General features: G+C 36.7%; 1 long non-coding RNA gene across 1 annotated transcript; it reads right to left on the bottom strand.

The window, feature by feature from the left end:
• Positions 1-641: 641 nt before the first annotated feature.
• LOC306887316 lies at positions 642-7,907 on the bottom strand. Its single transcript, XR_013785675.1, has 3 exons — positions 7,819-7,907; positions 7,600-7,710; positions 642-3,143 (listed from the first exon to the last, which is right to left on the bottom strand). It is a non-coding gene; the product is annotated as an uncharacterized lncRNA (long non-coding RNA).
• Between the last annotated feature and the right edge of the window lie 4,317 nt (positions 7,908-12,224).

The following is a 12,224-nucleotide window of genomic DNA, read 5'->3' as shown; positions in this document are numbered from 1 at the left end:
TTGTGTCCGGAAATGATTATTCAAGTTCATCTGCTGAACTCTCGCATAACAGCAGCTGTAACGTAGCCAGTTAAAATGACAGGAGTGAATTATACGAGTCACTCTATAAAACAAGTTTTCTCATTTTCACCAAATGATTTGCTCTCAAAAGGTTCCCATGACTTCTCCAGTCTTTTGGATTAGTATCGGATAAAGTTTAAAACTAATTTGATCAAATCTCCACTCACAAAAAGCAGCATTTAACAAATTGAAATAATTTCATGGTGGACATCAACTGAAACATATATCCACTAAAATTGATTTAAAAATAATCTTTTGGTTTATTCTCAAGTAGCCTTGTGACAGAATGTGTCTGCTGTTCTCCTTGTTATTAAAGTTCTCGTCATGGATCTTTAGTAGGCTATCCAAGTGTCAGCAATATGATGTTTCTATAAATAGTAGAAAAATAAATAAACTCTTTTACACAATTTTAGCTGTTTATGTTTTGCTTGATGAATCTTATGGAGCATAAAAAATAAATTATGAATGTTAAATGAGAGTACAACATGGCAACTTTTGAACTTGGCTCTTCTGAAAACTGTTTAGTGCACTTCATAAAATGTTATAAACTCCTGTCATGGAATAACTCATGAATATTTTTAGAAATGATCATTCATTTGATCTTTTTAATGATTGGCAGTGCCACATAGAATTTAGTCAAAAAAAAAAAAAAAAAAAACTCAATGAAACTTAAAAACGTTCCTCACATATTTCAGATACGTACTGTATTAATCAGAAATGAAATCAACATTTCAAAACAACATTCCATTGTTTCGCATGTTGGCATGTCATGAAAGACTCAAAAATGCATTCAGACCATTTTTTTCCCAGGCAAGTTACACTGAAATAGACTGATTTTTGTGGAGATGGACACTAATTAGTCCCTGCAGGGTATACGAGAGACATACTTCAGATTTGCATAGTAGCTTTGATTATTATTTAATACACAAGGATTTGCTGCCAGTCCGTTATTAAAGGCATGAGGCAGTTTGAAGACCAATATTTTAAGTAAGATTAATGTGAAAATTGGCTGTTGGCCATTGGTCGTTCAAATGCCTGGGGACTTACCTTTGTGGGTTTGACGAGGGGAATGCCAAGCTCAAACCAATTCGACGGTTTTAAAAAAAATTTGCAAAAGTCCATGGGGGAAAACTTGAGACAGAGAAGCACCACTCATTTTACAGGAAAGTTTAATTTAATACAAAACAACAACACTGTGTCAAACTGTAATCCTTTAAATGAGATTACGGGTACTCATTACGGGACTCGAAAGTTAAAATCTAGCTTAATCAATTGCATCTTGTCAGTGATTAAAATAAACCATTCTTGGGTTGTGAGAAGAATTCCCCAAGAGGTCAAGATCATGTGAATTCCATGGCTCCGTATTTTCTTTCCCTTTCCTGGTCTGGGAAAGGTCATGTACACATCTATTGCCACCCATGCAGATCTCTCTTGTTCACCCAAACACACACACACGAGAATCCCTATATCCAAATGTCCCTTGATGACCATTATGCAGGGATTTTTAAACAATATATAAAGAGTGTAATTTACCAAAACTGTGCTCATTGTATTTTTAATCTCTGAATTTACCATTGACAATATGCTGTTGTTAGTCGTTTCTGGGAAAGTAGTGAATGCAGCACTGACAGAACCCAATTGTCCTTGGAACAAAGCTACAGTGTGTTTTAAGCAAACATTCAATGTCATTCCTTCTCAACCCATTTACATTCATTTGAAAACCAAAATGTGCACACCCACAAACCCCATCCTAACTACAAAGTTTACATACTTTGTATGTATGCTTGCTGTGTTACCCAAAAAGCAAGCAGATTTGTTTTGAAGGTTGTTAAAATGTTCTAGATTCCTGCTCTGTGAATGCTCTAGGCATTCACTTCCTCCCACGCCAAAGGTTATTTACAGCAGAGGTGTGCTATATCATTTCAGTAAGGAATAAGAAAGATGATGGTTGCAAGATATGGAAATGTAATGCTGATGTAATGCTTCCCTCTGCCAGATTACAACCATTCTTTATTCAGAACTTGAAGTTCTAGAACAGCCCTAGAATCATGCGAACCAGCTGATTCTAGAATGTCTGTGGAGGCTGAGCGGGTTTCGGCTTTTAAAAAGAATGCTGATGCCCTCAATGAGCGCTTTGTATTCAGAATGGCATTTGGTTTCTTTTTTCTTTGATGTCTGGCTTTCGTCTCATTGTTTTTTTTTCTCTCTCTCCCCCTCCTGCTGTCTTTTTAGAATACAAAAACATTGGTGAAACTGAGAAGGGGCATGTTAATTCACAGAAGAAACTGAAGCTCCCCTAACTAACTTGAATTATACTACACTGACATTGCTAGTGTTTACAGACTGGAGTCTGTTTGTTGTTGTTGTGTGGTACAGAGCTCAAAGGCTCTATCGTGGGCGGTGTGATTGGTACTATATGAAGGATGGTGTTGTTTGGGCCTCTGAACACAGATATCATTCAGGAGAGAGCTGAATTGGAATATGATCTCACAACTCTGGAATGTGAAAACACTCTGCTGCCGGGAAACAAGCTTTGTGGGGGTGTCACATATCCCCCTTTTAGGCCAGTCTGGTACACAGACCACATGCCGCTGAAATGAGAGGCTAGATTAGATCAGAGGAAATGATAGATGAATCATAGGAATGTTAGACATCAGAAATGGTGGACAAATGTTTCCTTATAAAGGTTTGTTGTCCAGTGTTATAATCAGTAAGTGTAGAGAAACACAGTGCATTGAGAACACAAACTAGTCTTGTTTGACTTGTGCTTGACCCAGTTGGCAGTAATTGGTAAAGCAAATCTCAAAGGGACACGTATGTTTTAAGGTATTTCTGTTATATAATGTTGTTGAGTCGATAGTTTAGTTTGCTTTTGTTTGGGCTGTCATTCCCTTCTGCATCACTGTCCATGTCAAAAGCATTACATTGTGACATTACATAAGGCCACTGGTTCTGTTTGGGCATGTTCAGAGACCGGACTCATGTTTTGACCTCAGAACAGAATGTTCTTGTCTGAATCCATGCTGACGTAATGTCTCAGACGTCCAGCCCACCGCTCACTCACATCATGACCTCTTTTTTTCCTAAAGCAGAGAAAAGAATATACCACTGCTTAAAAACATTCTTTTGAGATTCAGATCAAGACTAAAGCATCCTTTATCATGAGCATACTTTTGAAACTTAATTTAGCTGGCATTTTTCACAAATAAGGAACAAAATAGTTCTGAAACTTTCAAAAAGTGAAAAATATTTCAACAAATGGTTTTCAGAAGGAATTGTATTCAACCCTCAAAAGGTTAAACTACCTAAAATGTTGTATAACTGTTACCAATTTAGGGCATCTACATACAGCTTAAAACCCATACAGCATTGATATACTGTTATGTAATAGTTATTTCTAGCAATAAATATTAAATTAAATTAAACTGAAAAATTCAGCAGGTAGCAGGGTTGAAAATTTAGCCTAAGCTGTCGCTCAACAGAAGCTAGTTAATTCACTGGTTAGTTTGTAGTTTTCATGTAAGATTTTTTTGAATGTTTTTGCTCACTTTAAATTTTTGGGGAAACTGTGACACATTTCTTTCAACTATCTTTAATGAATAGAAAATTTTAAAACAGCATTTATGTGAAATAACAGTCTTTACTGTCACTTTTGATTAATTTAATGCATCCTGTGGGACTCAAGCCAAAAACTAAAGCTAAATGGCAGATACTATTTAGTATTAGTTATGTTGACAATTGTTAAAGGCCACTCTAAACTGGAAGGATTTTCGTACTTATATATTACATCTCTGAAAAAGTATATCAATGCACACATTTGAAACTACCAAACAGGCAGTAAACCCATTTACCAACAGCATAATTTTTCTTGTCTACATTTAATGATATACCAAAGTGTGAAAATATGCCATAAATCAGTTTAAAAGTGTCGAGTATCAGAGTGCATACAGAAGTAAACACCACAGCAGGCACAAGTGACTGAAAGGTGGGCAGTTAAAATGACAAGACATATCTCATCCAAACATACACTGATATACACACCCCTTACTGACAATACTGCTGCATGTGTCAAGCACATTATGGTCTTAAACAATTTATTGTGCGAACATAAGCTAAAATCAACAGTGCACATTTAACTTTTCACAGTGTACAAAAGTGATAAACTGACTGAGTAATATTAAGATATGATTTTATAGTTTATTTTGGTTTAAAATTTTGCTTTTGGTCTTTGAACAGAAAGAGGTCAAGGTGTAATCTCCTTCAGGCATGTACCCATCCAGATTGGTATGAAGGGTGTGACTCATACCAGTCATAGTACCTGGCTGAACAGTCATTGAGGCAACAACAGGACGAAACTATGAAAGGCACTAACAAGATTACCTTTATACAGGCCTCTGCATGCACTTATGAATCAGTTTACATTGCCTGTCACCTTTTGATATAAACAAACTCTTATATTCCTTTAAAGCTTTGTGGTTGCCATTTGTCATGGCTAATGAAGATGCAGTTTGTGAATGTGAATCAGAATGGACATACTGGTTTGATAAGAAAACACAGAAGTGAAATGAACAGGCTTTGCTTTTCCTCAAATGAATAATGCCAAAATGCGTCATTAATTGAAAAGAATGTCGGCCTGTCCTAAAAGAAAATGTACGCAAAAGACACTGACAAAGTATTCGCAAGACTATGCAAACAATGAAACAAGACAAAAGACAATCAAGGGAATGTTGCAAGTCACACAGGAAGTACATACAGAAACTGTAAAAATGCTGCCTAAAAAAAAAAAAACCTTTCTTGTTAGTTAAGTACATTTGGGTTTTGTGTTACATCTTATGTTGTTAAATGAATGTTTGTTGGATCATTTTAGTGTTGTGTGTTACCATGATAGTGTTTTGTATTTGTTTGTATGAAATTTAGATACAGTGCCCTCCATAAGTATTGGAACGATAAAGACAAAATTGCTCTGTTGGCTGTGGAGTCAAGACATTTGCAAATATGATTAAAAGAGGAATAGGAGACAAAACTACAGAATGTCACATTTTATTGTTAGCCTTTCCAGCACATGTTTTACCAAATAAAAAGAACAGCACTTTTAGAGTTCATCCCACTCATTGATGTGAGCATAAGTGTTGGGACAGTTGAACATAAGTGAAGTGGTTCATACTCGGAATTCGTGCTCTGCATTTAACCCATCCAACGTGCACACACACAGCAGTGAACACACACACACCGTGAACACACCCGGAGCAGTGGGCAGCCATTTTATGCTGCAGCGCCCGCGGAGCAGTTGGGGGTTCGGTGCCTTGCTCAAGGGCACCTCAGTCGTGGTATTGAGGGTAGAGAGCGCTGTACATTCACTCCCCTCACCTACAATTCCTGCCGGCCCGAGACTCGAACCCGCAACCTTTGAATTACAAGTCCAACTCTCTAACCATTAGGCCACGACTTCCCGCAGATAAGGCAGATATAAAAGATTAAAAGCTATTATTTAGTTGCAGATCCCTTGCGCACAATCACAGCAGTGAGTCTGTGACCCATAGACATCACCAGACTCTTGGTCTCATCCTTTGAAATACTTTTCCCAGCCTTTAATGCAGCCAATTCCAATTGTTGCTTGTTTTGGGGAGTTTCTGCCTTTACTCTCCTCTCCAGCTGGTGAAATTCATGTTCAATCGGATTTAAATCTGGAGATTGATTTGGGCAATCTAAGACTTTCCATTTCTTTGCCCTTATAAATTCCTTGACTGAACTTATAGGGTGTTTTAGGGTCATTGTCCAGATGCAATATGAAGCACTTCCCAATGAATCTGGTGGCATTTTCTTGAATATTGGTAGGCAAGATGGTTTTGTACCCTTCCAAATTCATTCTGCTACTGTCATCATACATTAAGTCATCAGTAAAGTTGAGAGGGCCTGTTCCAGAGGCAGCCATGCATGCCCATGCCATGACACCACCTCCACCATGCTTTACAGATGAGGCTGTATGCTTGGGATCATTTGCAGTTTCCTTTTTTTCCTCCACATTTTTGCTTTCCCATCACTTAGATAAAGGTTCATCTTTGTCTCATTGGTCCATAAACACAGTTCCAAAACTCTTCTGGCTCACCTTTGTGCTTTTTTGCAAACTCTAATCTTGCCTTTCTATTTTTGGTGCTGGTCAGAGGTTTGCATCTTGCTGTGTAGCATCTGTAATTCTGTATCAAAGTCTCCTGAGGACAGTAGATTGTCAGAGCATCACCCCAGCTTTCTGGAAGTTGTTGGTGATTTTACAGACACGTCTTTTTGGATTCATTTTCACAGCATTTATGATTTGTCTGTCATCAACTACTGTTGTTTTCTCAGATGATCAGGTCGTTATTGGTTGCTGGTGGTTTCCAAACTCTTGATTTCTCCATGCCCTTTGCTTTTGCTATAGCTCTAATTGACTTCCTCTTTTCTTTTAGCATCCAAATCACTTGCTTTTCTCTCAAAGTCAGCTCCCTCATCTTCATCCTGGTGTGTCATCATCGAATGCAAGATTCAGAATACAGAAGTAATGGCTATAACTGATACAACACATTCCCTGCTTTTAATATCTGAAGAATTAATGCAACAGGACACAGCTGATCACTTAGAAAGACCTGTGAGGCAACTGTTCCAATACGTATGACCACATCAGAGAGAGGGATGAAACTCTAAAAGTGCTGAACTTCTTAGATGGTAAAACATATATGTGTTGAATCACCAAATAATAAAATGTGACTCATTTGTGAATGTTGTCTCATATTCATCTTTTAATCATATTTGCAAATGTCTTGACTCCACAGCCAATAGAGCAATTTTGTCTTTACTGTTCCAATACTTTTGTAGGGCACTGTATTTACTGTATTAACTTGTGGGAAAGCAACTCGTGGGATGCGCATTGGTTCTACATGTGACATCCTTATTACAACCTGTGTTTTTAGATTGTTGTCTGTGTAAAGGTACAAAACAGATTTTAGTACTTCAGTAGGTTAACATTATACATTATATATTAAAATAGACTTTTTTGTACATTTCAGTTCAATCCGTAAAATCTAAAAACAACAACGTTCTGGTAACCACAGCTACTATCTTTTTCCCCCAACTGAGGTCATTTTCACTACAGTCGATAACTGAAACATAAGATCACATTGATGACTTTTTTATTTGCCATAAATGTCACTGATTTTTCTACAAAGCACTTTTCGATTAGAAAAAGCCTCATGATAGCAAAATTAAGCAATGAAACTCTAATATGAAATCAAAGGTTTGATTTATCGGTAGTTTTATCTTTGAACTGCCATGTTGTTGTTTGGAAAACTCCCAGTGTCACGGATCTGTCTGTTCTCCACCAGTCACGACGCTCGCACACACCTGGTTTCACCTGGCCATTGATTGAGCACACCTGCACGTCATCTGTTCACCAATCAACACGGCTACAAATACACACACCTCACAACACTCCAGTGTCTGGTCTTGTTTGTACAAAGAGAATTACCATTGCTATCGCAGCGCTATGCCTGATACTTGCCTCCTTACCTGCTGCGGTTTCTTCTGAGTGTTTTCCAGCGATCCCTAGTCTGTCTGCTCCAGAGTTCAGTCCTTGTCAGCAGTATTGGTGAGGTGTGTCCAGTTCCTGTTCCTTGTTTCCTGTCAAGAGAAGATACTCAAGCTGACGTTTCTCCAGATTTCCGAAGATATCCTGAATTACCACTTACCTGTTCTACTCCTTGTTGCTCATAATTAGTCAATAACTACCTGTTTAATTATCCGTCACGCTTTCTGAGTCCCTCTTCTGTAACACCCAGGTTGAAGCAGACACCTCTTATTTCCCAGAAAGGTGTGGGAAGAAGAGCAATGAATGCCAGAGTATGAGGACATCAAAATATCAGGCTGTCATTGCCAAACACATCCGACTAGACCAACCTGGTATCTTCAAACAAAACAGGACAAGTTGTGTCATGCTAGGTGACATTACAGGAAGTGTAGCTCCACTGTGTACATGGTACATTTCTGTGGGGTTAGAGCAGCGTTTGAAACTGTAGGCCTATACTACCAATGAATGTACTGAGATATTGATGCTTATGGTGAAAATGACGACAAAGCCCTGCTGGAAATGTGTTTCTAAGTAACTAAATCCTGCATGGGGGGGCAAGAGATCAACTGAAATAAGAGCCAGTCGTGGGAACAGAGCAGTGACAAGCTCTCATGTGTTTACAGTTACTGTGAAGGTCAGTGTCCTAGTGTATAAATAACATGAGCTCAATGTTGTTTGGGCTTTCTTGCAACAATCGTAAGTATTTAAGCTTGACTATTTTTTTTTTTTTTTTTTTTTTAGACTGTAAAACATGAGAAATCCATATGAGAACTTTTTTTTTAGTCCAGGAACTATACAACCTTATTTTTTATTCAGGTGGTATTTATACAAAAAAAAACCTCTTTGGCTGAAAGTGATTCAATCATGGACAGTGGTTCCACATGATTGAATCATGTTATTTGGACACGACTGAATCAATTTATTTGGACATGTCTAATTTTAGTTTAGTCTGACTTTGCTTTAGTTCATCCTACAATTAAATATATGAATAGAGATAACATGTTTCCATCGTGTACAATCACGATCCTTGCAAGTTCAGCCAAAGTGTTAGAAAAACATATTAGCAAGCATGACTATTTTGCAGACTGTAAAACATGAGAAATATCTGAAAACTTTGTCAAGGAACTATGCAACCTGATCTTGTTATTCGTATTATTAATACATAAACCCACCAATTTTTGGTGGATTTGGATATGGATGAATACGTAGACCTAAAGCTGTCTATTAATTTGGGGTGAAATTATTATATAATCTTGCCCGTGTATTATCTTTGGGTCTGCATGAATTAGTTTACTTTGTTAGTGCACTGTACTAGTCTTGGTAAACAACTACTCTAAGCAAGTGAATCCACACACACATTTTCTGATGACATCAGCTTGAGCAGAACATTCTTAACCACTCGTTTCAAACCATCTGGCTGTTTCATTTGGAAATACGTCAAATAAGGTGCACAACTTCTGATTCACACTAAGAAAATTTTTTTTACGATGTACAAAATAAACATCCGTGCAACACAGACATTGCAACAATGTTATAAGTCATTTTCATGACAGTCAAATGGCATTTGATGGAGTTTCTACATCTGAAAATGTTGGTGAAATTTGCCAGCTCATCACTGGATCCTCTTCAGTGAATGGGTGCCACCATCAGAATGAGAGTTCAAACTGCTGAATAAATATAAACAGCTGATAAAACATCACAATGATCCACAAGTAATCCACAGGACTCCAGTCTATCAATTAACATTTTGCAAAAAGCAGTATGCTTGTAAGAAATAAATCCAAAATTAGGGCATTTTAACTACAAACCATTGCTTTCCGCTAAAATATGAGTCCTCTATCCTATTGCTTTCTCCAGCGAAAAGGTCATCTCAGCTGAATCAGGAGAGAAATATGCACAGATCAAGCAATCTGCAGGATGTTTGCAACTGACCAATCAGAATCGCAGAATCCAGAGAGCTGTGTAATAAATTTGTATAGTTAAATTTAATATTAAACTGATATATTTGAGTCTCTAAACCTAACCTAAACCACTCCCCAACAATACAAAAAAGCAATAGGCAGATAATTTTGCAATGATGACCATGTTATTTGGAATACACTTAGATTTACCACCACCCTTTACGCACTGTAAATAATAATGTTGATCATGTTGCAGGATGAACATTTAACCACAATCCACCAATGCATCTGAGACTCTAAAGTTATCGGTCACTCCACTCAAGTTGATGATAATGGGGAAAAAAAAGTTTAAACATGTTAAAATGTAATAATGGAACATATTATTTCTATATACAAAGAATATATAGTCTGACAGTATCTGATAGTTCTCTTGAACACTGTTCTCTCATGAAACAGAAAGGAATTTGCGCAAGTATCCAAACCTGTAATAGCAAGCTTTTTGAAAGTAAAAACACCCACACATTTGATAGTACTTTTGCAACAGCAAAAAAATATTCAATACTCTAAAAATCTTGCATAATAGCAAGCTGTATGTTGATATGCTCATATGTATGAGCAAAGAAACAAAGACACCTGCAAGCTGCTGACAACCTTTGGCCTATTTACAATATTGTGCAGCACATGCAAAACAGCTGACAGGTGAATCAAATGATCCCTTTATATTTATCGTGCCTTGCATGTGTTTACATTTTATCATCTGCAACATAAAACTTCTGAGGATTTGTTAGTCAGAGTGAAATGTTTCCTCATTTATATTTTTTCCCAGGAGTTATCTTACACGCCCTAGAACAAACATGCTGCGGCAAGGCATTCCTTGTCAACACCTTTTCCAAACACAACACTTTGCATTTAGGCTACTTTTCCAGACATGCATTTTGACATTGAGAAAATATAATTTTGCATCATGCAAAATAATGACAAATAATAAGTAAAGGGGAATCCTGGTTTTCTGATACCTTCCTGGATGAAAATTGGTGTGGTTTTGTCAGTTTCCTTGTACACATTCCCAAAGACCACATATATGTTAAGAGCTCAGCGATCTCTCTTTTTTGTATATATTAGATTTAATAGTGGGATACATGCTTTTAAAAGAGAGAGAGAGAGAGAGAGAGAGAGAGAGAGAAAAAGAAAGAAAGAAAGAAAGAAAGAAAGAAAGAAAGAAAGAAAGAAAGAAAGAAAGAAAGAAACAAAGGAGTACCTAGTTTTCCACAAAAAGATATCACAACATCTATTTCTCGATTTTCATATGACAGCATGTGACAAAAAAATCCAGACATTACCATGATTATCATCTTTAAAAAAAGCAGAAAGGGGAACTCAGCTGAAAGAAGAAAAATTCCATAGGACTGTACTTGCAATTTCCTCTTGTAACATGATCTCAACAAAATAAAAATCCATTACATCATGATTACCAACAGTTTTGATTGGATGACTTGTAATAATTGAAAAGTTTCACTTTTAAACACCTCATTCCGGTAGATAGGGTAGTCAGAATAATCTTACATAGATCAAAGTACAAGCTACATACAGTGTGTGTTCAGTCTATGGACCGTTCTTGAACGTCATCCTTCTATGACACGTGTGTTAAATTCCAGAGGGCCACTGTCCCACAGAGTGTAGCTTCCAACCTGCCAGCAAGTTTCTAGGAATCCTGAAGATGCTGATTAGCTACAGGTTTGTTTAATTAGGGTTAGTATTAAACTCTGCAGGACAGTGACCCTCCAGAAACTGACAACAGCTGGCAATTACCGTCTATCTGTATTTTAGGGGCATTATATTATTTTCTTAATTTGTCTGGAAGACCTTATATAATTAAAAAAACTGCTAAAATATTATAGTTCTTTTATTATATTATAATGCATAGAGTCACAAGACTATGTCCTTTCTTTGAGCATTTGCAAGTTTGGAAAGAAGTAAAAATACCGAGATGCTAATCTTACCAGAATCTTAAGCAAAAGTGAAAGTAACTCAATAGATCTCTGCTTTGGAGAAATAATTTAAGAAAAGAGGATGAGACACTAGTATTACTAGCATTGGTTTTTATTTCTCAGAAAAGACAGGACGATGAAATATACAATGGTTGCAAATTAATGAGAATTAGCTGACATGTCGTTGACATATAGTTACAAAGTTACTTATGTTAGTAGAATGTCTAAAGTGGACTATAGAAATAAAGTGTAACCAATGATTTACATAAATCTCATAAGTAATTGTAATACATCACCAAAAAGCTGAAACATTTTTAGGAAAAAAAAAAATATATTTCTCAGAAAAACACAGGAGCTTATAAAGTATATGAAATATTAATGGATGAAAGCAGTTATACATAATATACACACTATATGGAACTGTAAAGTGCTTAAATTAATACAAAATGATTTACATAAATCTCATAATTGTAATGTCACAGGGGCAACAAAGGGCGGAAAAAGCAAAAAAAAAAATGTAATAGATTCTGCTGGGAGAACATCTAGCAACTAATTAAGTTAATTTACATCAGGTCTGTAACATAAAAGGGATGTCTTAGAGAGTGTCGTAACGTGTCCCGTGGTAGATAGGCTCGGATATCATCCAAAGAGGACTTTTATTAAATGCCAGTGGAGAAT

This window comes from Barbus barbus (assembly GCF_936440315.1).
Source record: "Barbus barbus genome assembly, chromosome: 21".
Taxonomy (NCBI): Eukaryota; Metazoa; Chordata; class Actinopteri; order Cypriniformes; family Cyprinidae; genus Barbus; species Barbus barbus.
The sequence above is the reverse complement of the archived record's forward strand: the minus strand, read 5'-3'. Positions and strand labels throughout refer to the sequence as shown.